Raw genomic sequence first — 10,741 nt, 5'->3', positions numbered from 1 at the left:
AAGTTGTTGGTGAAGCATTGACATCTCAACCCTTCTGAACCCCTTTGTCTGTCTTCTTTTCTTCCTGTGCACCCCCCACTTAGGTTGGAATCCTCTTGCTGGTCAAGAGCTCCTGGCACTGACTGATTCACCAGAGGGTGGACTCTGAGGAACACGATTCAGAAATGCATACTAGGCCACCGGGCACAGTGGCTCACGTCCGTCCTCCCAGAGCTTTGAGAGACCTAGGTGGGTGGATCACATGAGGTCGAGAATTCAAGGCCAGCCAGGGCAACATGGAGAAATCCCATCTCTACTAAAAATACAAAATTCCCCAGGCATGGTGGTACGTGCCTGTCAACCCAAGCTACTTGGGAGGCTGAGGCAGAAGAATCACTGGAACCCAGTGTAAGGCCGGCTGCCTCACCAGGAGCTAAATGGACACACTTATCACTCCCTGTGCTGGATAATGAAGTAATCATTCCACACACCCACTCCTATCTGGCCTCTCCATGCAGGCTCCACACACCCACTCCTGCATTCCTCACTCAACCCCTTCAAAATTTAAAAAGCCCACCAAAGATTTGTCCAATGGCAGCTTAACATTGACCTCTCCAGCCAGTCAACCCACCAGTAGTCCCACCTGGCAACCGATGGTAGCTCATCCCATTGGTACCTTGACTTCCCCACACCAATGAAACTGTCTGCTCTTTGTTTCCCTAGTGATCAATCAAACCCCTTCACCAATGAAACTCACCAATGAAACTGTCAGCTCTTTGTTTCCCTAAAGACCAATCAATTATCTACACTCCCTATAAAACCCCACACCCTGAGAAGCCCAGTGTGACTTCTCTGGCCCCTTCCCAGACCACAGAACTTCACCGGGGAGTTGAATAAATTGGATTCTCATTTTCTCACACTGGCCTCAGTTTCCTCATTTTGACTCGGCAATATACCTTACACCCAGGATGCGGAGGTTTTGGTGAGCTGAAATCATGCCACTGCACTCCAGCCTGGGCAACAAGAGTGGAACTTTGTGGGGGTGGGGGGAAGAAATGCAAAGTTTGGGAGTGAAAACTTGACCCTGGGATGGGAGGAAGCATGCTGCAAGCTGTCTTCTCCCTGTGAAATCCACGCTGTCTCTGGGAGAGAGGGCTTCACGGACCTTCGTTTCCCTGTAACAGGTATTGCCACTCTGAGGTAGTTGGTCTGGAGTCCACTCGGAAACGCTATGGACTGGACTTCCATCTTAGATAGGCCCCATCTCCACCCCTAGCCTCTGTCCACACATCCTCGCCCTTTGTCTCCTCTTCCTGTTCTCTAGTGGAATTGAAGTTCCAGATGAACCCATGGGTGGGTGCCTAGGCCGTGTCCCAGGTGGACACCACCTGAGAGGACTCCCTGGGTCCAGAAATGACCTGGTCTGAGAGGGAAAGGGGAGAGGCCAGCAACATGGCATGCCTGAGTCACTCCCCCCCAACCTCCATCATGACCCAGAGCGATCCAAGGTTCCCTTCTTTTCCGTGCTGACAGCTGCAAGCATCAGTTGTCTTCGGGCATCACCTAGCGGCCACTGTAATAGAAAATCGAGGTGGGGTGGAGGGAGGTCTGTCTGACGACTTCACAGAGCCTGGGGCAACCGGTTTCTCTGCCTCCCATCTGGAGGCCCCTCCCTCTCTCCCTTGTTGCCTAGGGAACATCCACCCTGGTGGGGGCCCTATTGTTCTTTTATCAGTACTTTGTGTTTCTTTGTTTGTTGGTGACTTTCATGCGCATAGACTCTTCTACTTGGGCTTTATGAGGAGTTGGTTTATTTTTTTAAGCACCCCCCGCCCCTTTACTCCAATTCAGTGAGTTTGTGAGGTGAGTTCCCCCCAACACCATGCCCCCCCACCATCCTGGGTGGAAACGTTCTGGAGCCAGCCGGGTGGGCCTCCATCTTCTCTCCCCTCCCCCAACACTTTGCCGGTTGACATTTACATGGGTGATCGCCAGGCCTCACCTCACTCAGTGGCCACTGTTTTCGAAGAGGGGGTGGGGGTGGGGCAAGGTCCCACCTCCCCAGAGGCAGCTGGGGGCTATGGCACAGCCTTTGGTCCACGTGGGTAAGCCGGTGGGCGGGCTGGACTGCAGTGGTCGTGTTTTTTCACCCCTTCACTCCTCAGGCCTCTCTCCCTCCCTAGGAAAGCTTCATCTTGGCTGGGTGTCAATCACCTTTTATCATGATATCTTATTTTCTCCTTCCTCAGGCCAGCATATTTGCAAAATGGAAAGGGAATCATGGCGCCATCCTGGGCCATAGTAGTATTTGCCCAAAATAGAAACGCTGTCTAAAAAGTAATACTTTGCTCCATTAAGATTACCGGAGGCGATGCCTTGGCACGGAATTCTAGTAAGGTGTATCTTTTCCGCAGGACGTGTTAGCTGCTGTTTTTCTCCTGTTGTTGACTAGCACTTTTGTGGATTTCTCCACGTGTAGTGACACCGGGTTGATGTAAACTGTACTTCATAATGTGATAACCTGCTTTTTGCCAGTTAAAACTAACTCTCTCTCAGACTAAAAGCTGTTCAGGCTTTAGGTTAGCTTCCTGAGCTGTACAGATTCCATCTTCCATCTTAGCTTCTACATTTTAGTTATTTTCCCACCATTCAGTACAGAAGCAGAGTACGTAGCTGGGGCGGGCTGACACTGGGCACCTCCAGGAATGCATTTGTTGATAAGAGGCCGAGTTAAGTGGTAGAAACAGAGCCTGGGAACACAGGCAGCTGCAGTCCAGTGCCCAGAGCCCCCGTTACCTATGTAAGTTGTATGTCTTTTGTGACAACATTACCCCTCGCACCTGGCACTGTTTTATTTCTCATATAATAGTTTACCTTTTAATTTTTGCTTACTCTGCTTTTGTGAAAAATTTGCTTCAGCTAAGTTCCCCCTCCCTTTTAAAACTAGGGTATAAAAGACCTAACATTTTCTTAGGGGCCGAGAGAATTTTGGGGATCAGCCATCTCTTGGTTGCTGGCATAATAAAGGACTCATAATTCAATCCCAGAGTGTGCTGCATTCTTTGACTTGCTTGGGTACAAAAATAAGGTCTTCTGCTTCTGCTGCTTCTGCTTCTTCTTTCTTCTTCTCCTTCTCCTTCTGCTTCTCTTTCTCCTTCTCCTTCTTTTTTGTAGTATTTTATTTCCTGATCTCTCTGAAACATGCAAAAATTCATATAGCTAAGGGAACTTACCATGCTAAAATGTTCCTCGACATGACAAGTTTCTACAAAATATATTTCAAGGTAGTACCTTCATTTCATTCCTGAGGAATCAACATGTGAACATGACATTTAGGTGGTGAAATTTAGGATACAAACATAAGTGTCAAATAATATGATACTTCCAGTTTACTGGAAAACATAACAGTTGTGACAGTCACACCTAACACTTTGGTTAAAGAAAGAGAGAAGATGTTCAGGGGTGTCACAGAAGTATGCAAGGATTTGACAGTTCAAATAATCTATAGCCCTTCTGAGAAACTACAGATGAAAAATACGTAGTAAAATTTTCTGTAATTTGGTACATTTATAGTGATCATCATTCTATTCATGCACTCAAATAACTGCTGCTTCTGATCACTGAAAACTAGATTCAAAGCAATTGCTCAACAAGCTGATACTACCAACCCCTAAAATAAAAGGTAGTTTAAATCTGGAAAGAAGGCAAAGCATACTGCTTAGTCAATTACTTATAGATATAATTGAGGCTACACTACTATACATATTCAGGTGCACGATGTTCGTAACAATGCATACTATGGTGCAGAGTTAATTCTGATTACCATATTTTATATTTATTGGTCATCGACAGCATACATTTTATGCTCCGAAAGAAATACCTCGATCCAACAAAATGGTTACATTTAATGTTCTTTTAAAGACAGACGAACTAAATTTTTTTTGAGACAGAGTTTCACTCTTGTTACCCAGGCTGGAGTGCAATGGCATGATCTTGGCTCACCACAACTTCTGCCTCCTGGGTTCAAGCAATTCTTCTGCCTCAGCCTCCTGAGTAGCTGGGATTACAGGCGTGCACCACCATGCCCAGCTAAGTTTTGTATTTTTAGTATAGACGGGGTTTCACCCTTTTGACCAGGAAGGTCTCGATCTCTTGACCTCGTGATCCACCCGCCTCGGCCTCCCAAAGTGCTGGGATTATAGGCATGAGCCACCGCACCCTGCCTATTTTAAATTTTAATCTATTTTCTTTTTTATTAATTTGGAGCCCAGCTAACGTTTGTATTTTTGTGGAGACGAGGTTTCCCCATGTTGGCAATGCTGGAGTCAATCACCTGGGATCAAGGGACCCATCTGCCCTTGGCCTCCCAAAGTGTGGGGATGACAGACACCAATTATTACTATTATTATTTGTCCCTTGATTTTAATCGCGTGTCTTCCAGAGAGTTTCACGGCAGTGTTTGACTGGCTTCTTTAAATTCATTCTAACCTGGGCGGGTGTGGTGGCTGACACTTGTAATCAATCCCAGCACTTTGGGAGATGGTCGGATCACGAGTTCAGGAGATGGAGACCATTCTGGCTAACACGGTGAAACCCCGTCTTTACAAAAAATACAAAAATCATCTGGTTGTGGTGGCACATGCCTGTATTCCCAGCTATTCGGTAGGCTGAGGCAAAAAGAATCGCTTGAACCCGGGACGAAAAGGTTGCATTGAGCTTAGATCGGGACATTGCTCTCGACCCTAGGCGACAGAGCCAGACTCCGTCTCAAAATAAATAAATAATTTCACTCATTTGTTTGTTCATTCATTCTAAACAGATATGCAGGATGTCAGCTTCTGGTCTCATGGACTCTGAGCTGACGAGTCCCGTGGTCTATCTATCACAGGACTGTACCCATAAGGAGTTAAAAAAAATTTTAAATTCTCATGTTTAAAACAACTAACTTTGTTATACGGAAATACACAGATGTACCCAAAACACAGAAACAGCTCTTCTATTATGAAACAACTCTTTTAAAAATTGTCTTAGGCCTGGTGGGTGTGCCAGTGATCCTTTTACGTTTCGAACTTGACCGAGAGAATTTCCAGTCGGTCTCTCCTCTCTGGAAGGAAGTTTCAGATAATCCGATGAGTGGGGAATTAGGCTGTGTCTCCCTGGGGGAATGGTTGATTGCTTGTGGGAACTGCCTGGGAGGGCACTGCGGCCCCACTGTGCTGTGGTTGATGGAGGGCTTCATTCTTCCCCTCCCCCACTCCAACTTGGGCTATCCCAATTCAATCCAGGTTGACACTCTCTATTGTCAAACTTCAGGCATCACCTAGCAGCCACTGTTACTCTGAAAACTGAGGCTTCATGGAGGAAGAACACACTCTGAAAACCGAGGCCTCATGGAGGAAGAATGCTCAGGCCGCCTGCGCACAGCCCGGGGCAACTGTATCTTGGCCACTGCCACCGCCCCATCTCCAAGTTCCTCCCTCCCTTGTTGCCTAGGGAATCGCCATTCTGACCACTGGGTCTCATTGTTCTTTGATCAGATAAAAAGAATAAATAGGCCAGACGAAGTGGCTCACGCCTGCCTGGGAGGTCGTGGCATGTGGATCAGAAGTCAGGAGTTTGAGACCAGCCTGGTCAACATGGTGAAACCCCTGCCTCTACTGAAAATACAAAAAAGATAGCTGGCCACGGTGGTGCGTGCCTGCAGTGTAGTCCCAGCTGCTCACTCCCTCAGGAGGCTGAGGTAGGAGAATCTCTTCAACCCAGGGGGCGGAGGCTGCACTAAGCCTGGGTGACAGAGCAAGACTGATTCTCAAAAACACAAGAATAAGGCCAGGCGCGGTGGCCCACACCTCTAATTCTAGCAATTTGGGAGGCCCAGGTGGGTGGATCAACTGAGGTCAGGAGCTCAAGACCAGCCTGGCCATAATGGAGAAACCCCATCTTGAAAAATAAAAACATTAGAATAGACTAGAACAGAACAGAACAGAATAAAACAGAATTGAATGAATGAATGACTGAGTGATTTTTCGGGAAAAAAGGAAAGAAAGAAAAACCACGGTTATCTTTACAGGATAAGAATCTTTTGTTTCGTGTTCAGTGACCTTTAGATAAACCTGTATGCTACCCCCTCCCCTGCTTACTTTGTAATTTTCTCTTCCCTCCAGATAAAACTTTTGTAATGGGACCTACTTCAGTCACAGTATATAAAAACATATATAAGTTCCGGGGCACCAGAAATAAACTGCTGCCTTGGGCATGGCCTGATTAAGCCCTCTAGAATTCATTCTTTCTGTCATTCTTTTCTTCCGCACACTCTCTCTACCACATATTGGGACCCTCTTGGTGGTCAAAAGACCCCTGGCAGACGTGTCGATCTCACAGACCACAACAATTGGGATTTCCAGGAGCAAGTCTCTGCAGTGTTCTACAGAAGTAAGAGTTGTAGATGTAGGGTCTGCATGCCAAGAATATAGTCTGGATATAGTCTTGGTTCTTCTCCCTAACCACTTTCATAATTCAAACACACTGATTGGCAATATAGATGGAAACAGTGCCATCCTATATTGACTTTTTTTGAACGACACATTTAGTTGACTCTTGTTTATCTAGGGAAAGATTAAATTGTATGCAGTTAGCCACATGATGCCATCACAGAGGGCTTGGTATGATGAAGAACTGAAATCACAGCAATTTTAAGAAAACATTAGCATGTACATAGCATCACGCCCTTCTGTTTAGGAATATTTTGTACCTACTCTGGCTTGGGAATGCTCCTTGATCTCAGCTGTCCAAGCAATTTTTGGGAGCAGGGCCTGCTGTCTCTTCCGGTCTCTAAGGAACAGTGGTCTGCACATGGGAATGGCAACATCTACCTAGAGTCTGTGCTGTAATTGCTGGGAGTTTCTAACGCTTTGGCTGCAAACACTCAGGTACTTACAGTTCTTGTAAAATATCTGTATGTATTATTTGAAATGCGAAATATATTCTGAAGTATAGGATGCAAATGGCACCAGAATTAGCTTAAAATGAACTTTTCTGTGGCATTTTAATTGGTTTTACCTTAACTAGGACTTAGGAGCTGTGAGACCTTTTCCTTCTGCTCTTCTTTTGGTGCTGAAAAACTCTTTCTTTCAATGAACACCAATGCACCTGCATACACATGTGGGCAAACAATGTGTGTAGTATGTTCCCAGGATTAGCCTTTCAGCTAAAAGGCCATATGTGGTAAGTTATGAAAATATGCAGGCTGTGAGTCAATCCTAATGATGGGCAGTTGTGAAAGGATGTATATGGTATATTTAATTTGCTACTTTCTTTCTCCGACGGCACCAACGGTCACATCATTCTGTGGTCCAATACAGTATTAATGAAAAGTAGATAAGTTTTCAAACACCTAACTAAAGTAATCGAGGTTAACAGAGGAGATTGATTTTTATTATTGATTAAACAGCTATTGTTTGGATTTCTTTCTTTCTTTCTTTTTCTTCTCCCAGAGAACCAGAGGCGGAAAACAGAGCTTCATTCCTGAGGGAGAAAAATATGAGGTTGGAATGAGTGAAACTTTTCCACAGCCTTACCTTTGAGAAGTTTTCTTTCTTGAAATTGTTCCCTCATATCCTTCTGACGTTTACTGTTGTTTTCTTTTCTGAGCCCTTGTATGGCAGGAAAGAGTTCCTAGAGAGAGATGACAAAGACGGTGTGTGTTGCAAAACCAGGCGAAAGCTGAAGATTGAAGATCTGAATGTGCCACATGCAAGGGAACTGGAGACAATGCAAATCTTGTCAAGTAAGTTGGTTGCCCAAAGTTGGTCTTGACCGGATGAAGGTTCCAAGTTGATGATTTGCCCATCACAGGAAACATTGGAAAGCTAATGGCAGGGTAGGGCCTTTATGAAAGTATGATTTAATGGAAACGCTACTTCAGAAACAGGATTCAGCCACTGATGAACCTCCTACAGATGGTTACACTCTGGGTTTAGGTGTCAATAAGAGTAACAATCTGCATTTATCACAGAGCGAATGATTTGTCTCTTGACAAGGGAAGTTGACAAAGTTCTCTGTATACAGGCGATGAACGTGATTTGATCTAAACACTTTGTACCGAGAATATTGTGTTTTGTATGAAAACAATAAAGTGACTAGCTCTGTTAGCTTTTTGTGCTTGGATTTCTTGGGGGTACTCAGCGGCATGCCAGGACATCCGTCTCGGGATTGGAATCGCCCCGAACAGCTTCTGAGATGCTCTCTCCACCTGATCTGAACCCGTGGGAGGCCAGTTCCAGGTGTTACCACCTTTGCCTCACGCTGGGATCACTGCTCTTTCCTTCTGAATTGTCAGGATCCTGCGCTTCTTGTGGCCGGGGATCGCGTCACGGTAACCCCCACCGTGGCCTGGGGCACCGTCTGAGCGTCTTGGCAACGCAGGGGCCCTCAGCGGTAGTGCCTGCTCTATCAGCAGTGCTGAGAAGCAGGGGTCCCTGGACTTGGAGACCACGCAGGGCCCCTTGGTGGGTGGCCCATGTCAAAGGGGGGCAGTGAGCTCACGGAGCAGGGGAAAGTTCTGCTGACACCCTCCTCGAGGGTATCACGCCCATGTTTCGGGGGTCCACCGATCCCCGCCACACCTCATCAGCCTGCATCTCCAGCCCGATGGGACCCGACCACGGCTCACGCCTTCCAAGCCATCCGGGATGCCATGGCGAGGGCAGTCCCTAGTGCCCACCTGACGATCTGAAGCGCCCTCCTCCTCCAGCCGATGCGATCAGGAAAGCCGGCTCCAAGAGGTACAGAGGTCAGAAGGGCCGGGCTCCTGCGCTGCTTGTGGCAGGCGGCCTCCTTCCCCGGGACGGCCCCGGGCACCGCCTCCAGCCTTGTCCCGTGCGGCTGCGGCGGGACAGCGCTGACACTGCGGCCGGCCGGGCGGCCGGGCACGCCAATGCGCATGCGCAAGGGGGGCCTCAGAAGCGCGAGCGCTGAGCAGGGGCTCGCGTCACAGTGACGGCCGCCGTGTCCTGGGCAACCGTCTCAGCGGTTTGCCAAGGCAGGGGCCCGCTGCGGCAGTACCTGGGCTTTGGGCGACGCCCCCCACCCCACCGCGATCGTCGCCACGGTCCCGCGATTTCCGGAGTCCGGCTTGGCGGAACCAGGCTGAGAAAACGTCCAGGGGATCTTCAGGGATGCCCAGGGCGATGGATTCCCAAGGATCCCCTAGATGTTTCAGGCCTGCCCAGACTCTGTTGGGGTGCGTCTCCTTGAAGGCTGTCCATTCAGGAAATTCCATGTAAGGTCAGCCTGTGTGCTGCCGGGCTGCTCTATCCCCGAGGGGCTTCCCGGAAGAGAGCAGAACCGCACAGTCTCAGGAGCTGCCTGCGACTGTGGGATTTCTCCGCGTGGCTTAGTCTCCGTGTGTGTGTGTGTGTGTGTGTGTGTGCATGTGTGTGTGTCTGCTCGTATGTCTCCGTGTGTGTTCACGTGTGTGTACCTGTGCTTGTGCTGCTTGTGGCCGGGGCTCGCGTCACAATGACTGCCGCCGTGGCCTTGGGAACCGTCTCAGCGGCTTGGCAAAGCAGGGGCCCTCAGCGGTAGGGCCTTCTCTATCAGCAGTGCTGAGAAGCAGGGGTCCCTGGACTTGGCGACCAAGGCAGGGCCCCTTGGTGGGTGGCCCATGTCGAAGGGGGGCAGTGAGCTCACGGAGCAGGGGAAAGTTCTGCTGACACCCTCCTCGGGGGTGTCAGGCCCAAGTTTCTGGTGTCCACCCACCCCCGCCACACCTCATCAGCCTGCATCTCCAGCCCGATGGGACCCGACCACGGCCCACGCCTTCTAAGCCATCCGGGATTCCATGGCGAGGGCAGTCCCTAGTGCCCACCTGACGATCTGAAGCGCCCTCCTCCTCCAGCCGATGCGATCAGGAAAGCCGGCTCCAAGAGGTACGGAGGTCAGAAGTGCCGGGCTCCTGCGCTGCTTGTGGCAGGCGGCCTCCTTCAACGGGACGGCCCCGGGCACCGCCTCCAGCCTTGTCCCGTGCGGCTGCGGCGGGACAGCGCTGACACTGCGGCCGGCCGGGCGGCCGGGCACGCCAATGCGCATGCGCAAGGGGGGCCTCAGAAGCGCGAACGCTGAGCAGGGGCTCGCGTCACAGTGACGGCCGCCGTGTCCTGGGCAACCGTCTCAGCGGTTTGCCAAGGCAGGGGCCCGCTGCGGCAGTACCTGGGCTTTGGGCGACGCCCCCCACCCCACCGCGATCGTCGCCACGGTCCCGCGATTTCCGGAGTCCGGCTTGGCGGAACCAGGCTGAGAAAACGTCCAGGGGATCTTCAGGGATGCCCAGGGCGATGGATCCCCAAGGATCCCCTAGATGTTTCAGGCCTGCCCAGACTCTGTTGGGGTGCGTCTCCTTGAAGGCTGTCCATTCAGGAAATTCCATGTAACTCAGCCTGTGTGCTGCCGGGCTGCTCAATCCCCGAGGGGCTTCCCAGAAGAGAGCAGAACCGCACAGCCTCAGGAGCTGCCTGCGACTGTGGGATTTCTCCGCGTGGCTTAGTCTCCATGTGTGTGTGTGTGTGTGCGCGTGTGCATGTGTGTTTGTCTGCTCGTATGTCTCCGTGTGTGTTCACGTGTGTGTACCTGTGCTTGTGCTGCTTGTGGCCGGGGCTCGCGTCACAATGACTGCCGCCGTGGCCTTGGGAACCTTCTCAGCGGCTTGGCAAAGCAGGGGCCCTCAGCGGTACGGCCTTCTCTATCAGCAGTGCTGAGAAGCAGG

The 10,741-nt window shown here is 49.9% G+C and overlaps 1 long non-coding RNA gene across 2 annotated transcripts; it reads right to left on the bottom strand.

Moving 5' to 3' along the window:
- Window positions 1-1,377: 1,377 nt before the first annotated feature.
- On the bottom strand, window positions 1,378-8,236 carry LOC135269247 (uncharacterized). Of its 2 annotated transcripts, XR_010337572.1 has the most exons (3): window positions 7,557-7,816; window positions 1,982-3,173; window positions 1,378-1,402 (listed from the first exon to the last, which is right to left on the bottom strand). It is a non-coding gene; the product is annotated as an uncharacterized LOC135269247 (long non-coding RNA). The 2 variants fall into 2 exon arrangements; XR_010337571.1 differs by lacking the exon at window positions 1,378-1,402 and having other exon boundaries at window positions 3,016-3,173; window positions 7,557-8,236.
- Between the last annotated feature and the right edge of the window lie 2,505 nt (window positions 8,237-10,741).

Source organism: Aotus nancymaae, unplaced genomic scaffold, assembly GCF_030222135.1.
Source record: "Aotus nancymaae isolate 86718 unplaced genomic scaffold, 86718_ANA_hifiasm-v0.15.2.pri h1tg000051l, whole genome shotgun sequence".
In the NCBI taxonomy this organism is placed as follows: Eukaryota; Metazoa; Chordata; class Mammalia; order Primates; family Aotidae; genus Aotus; species Aotus nancymaae.
The sequence above is the reverse complement of the archived record's forward strand: the minus strand, read 5'-3'. Positions and strand labels throughout refer to the sequence as shown.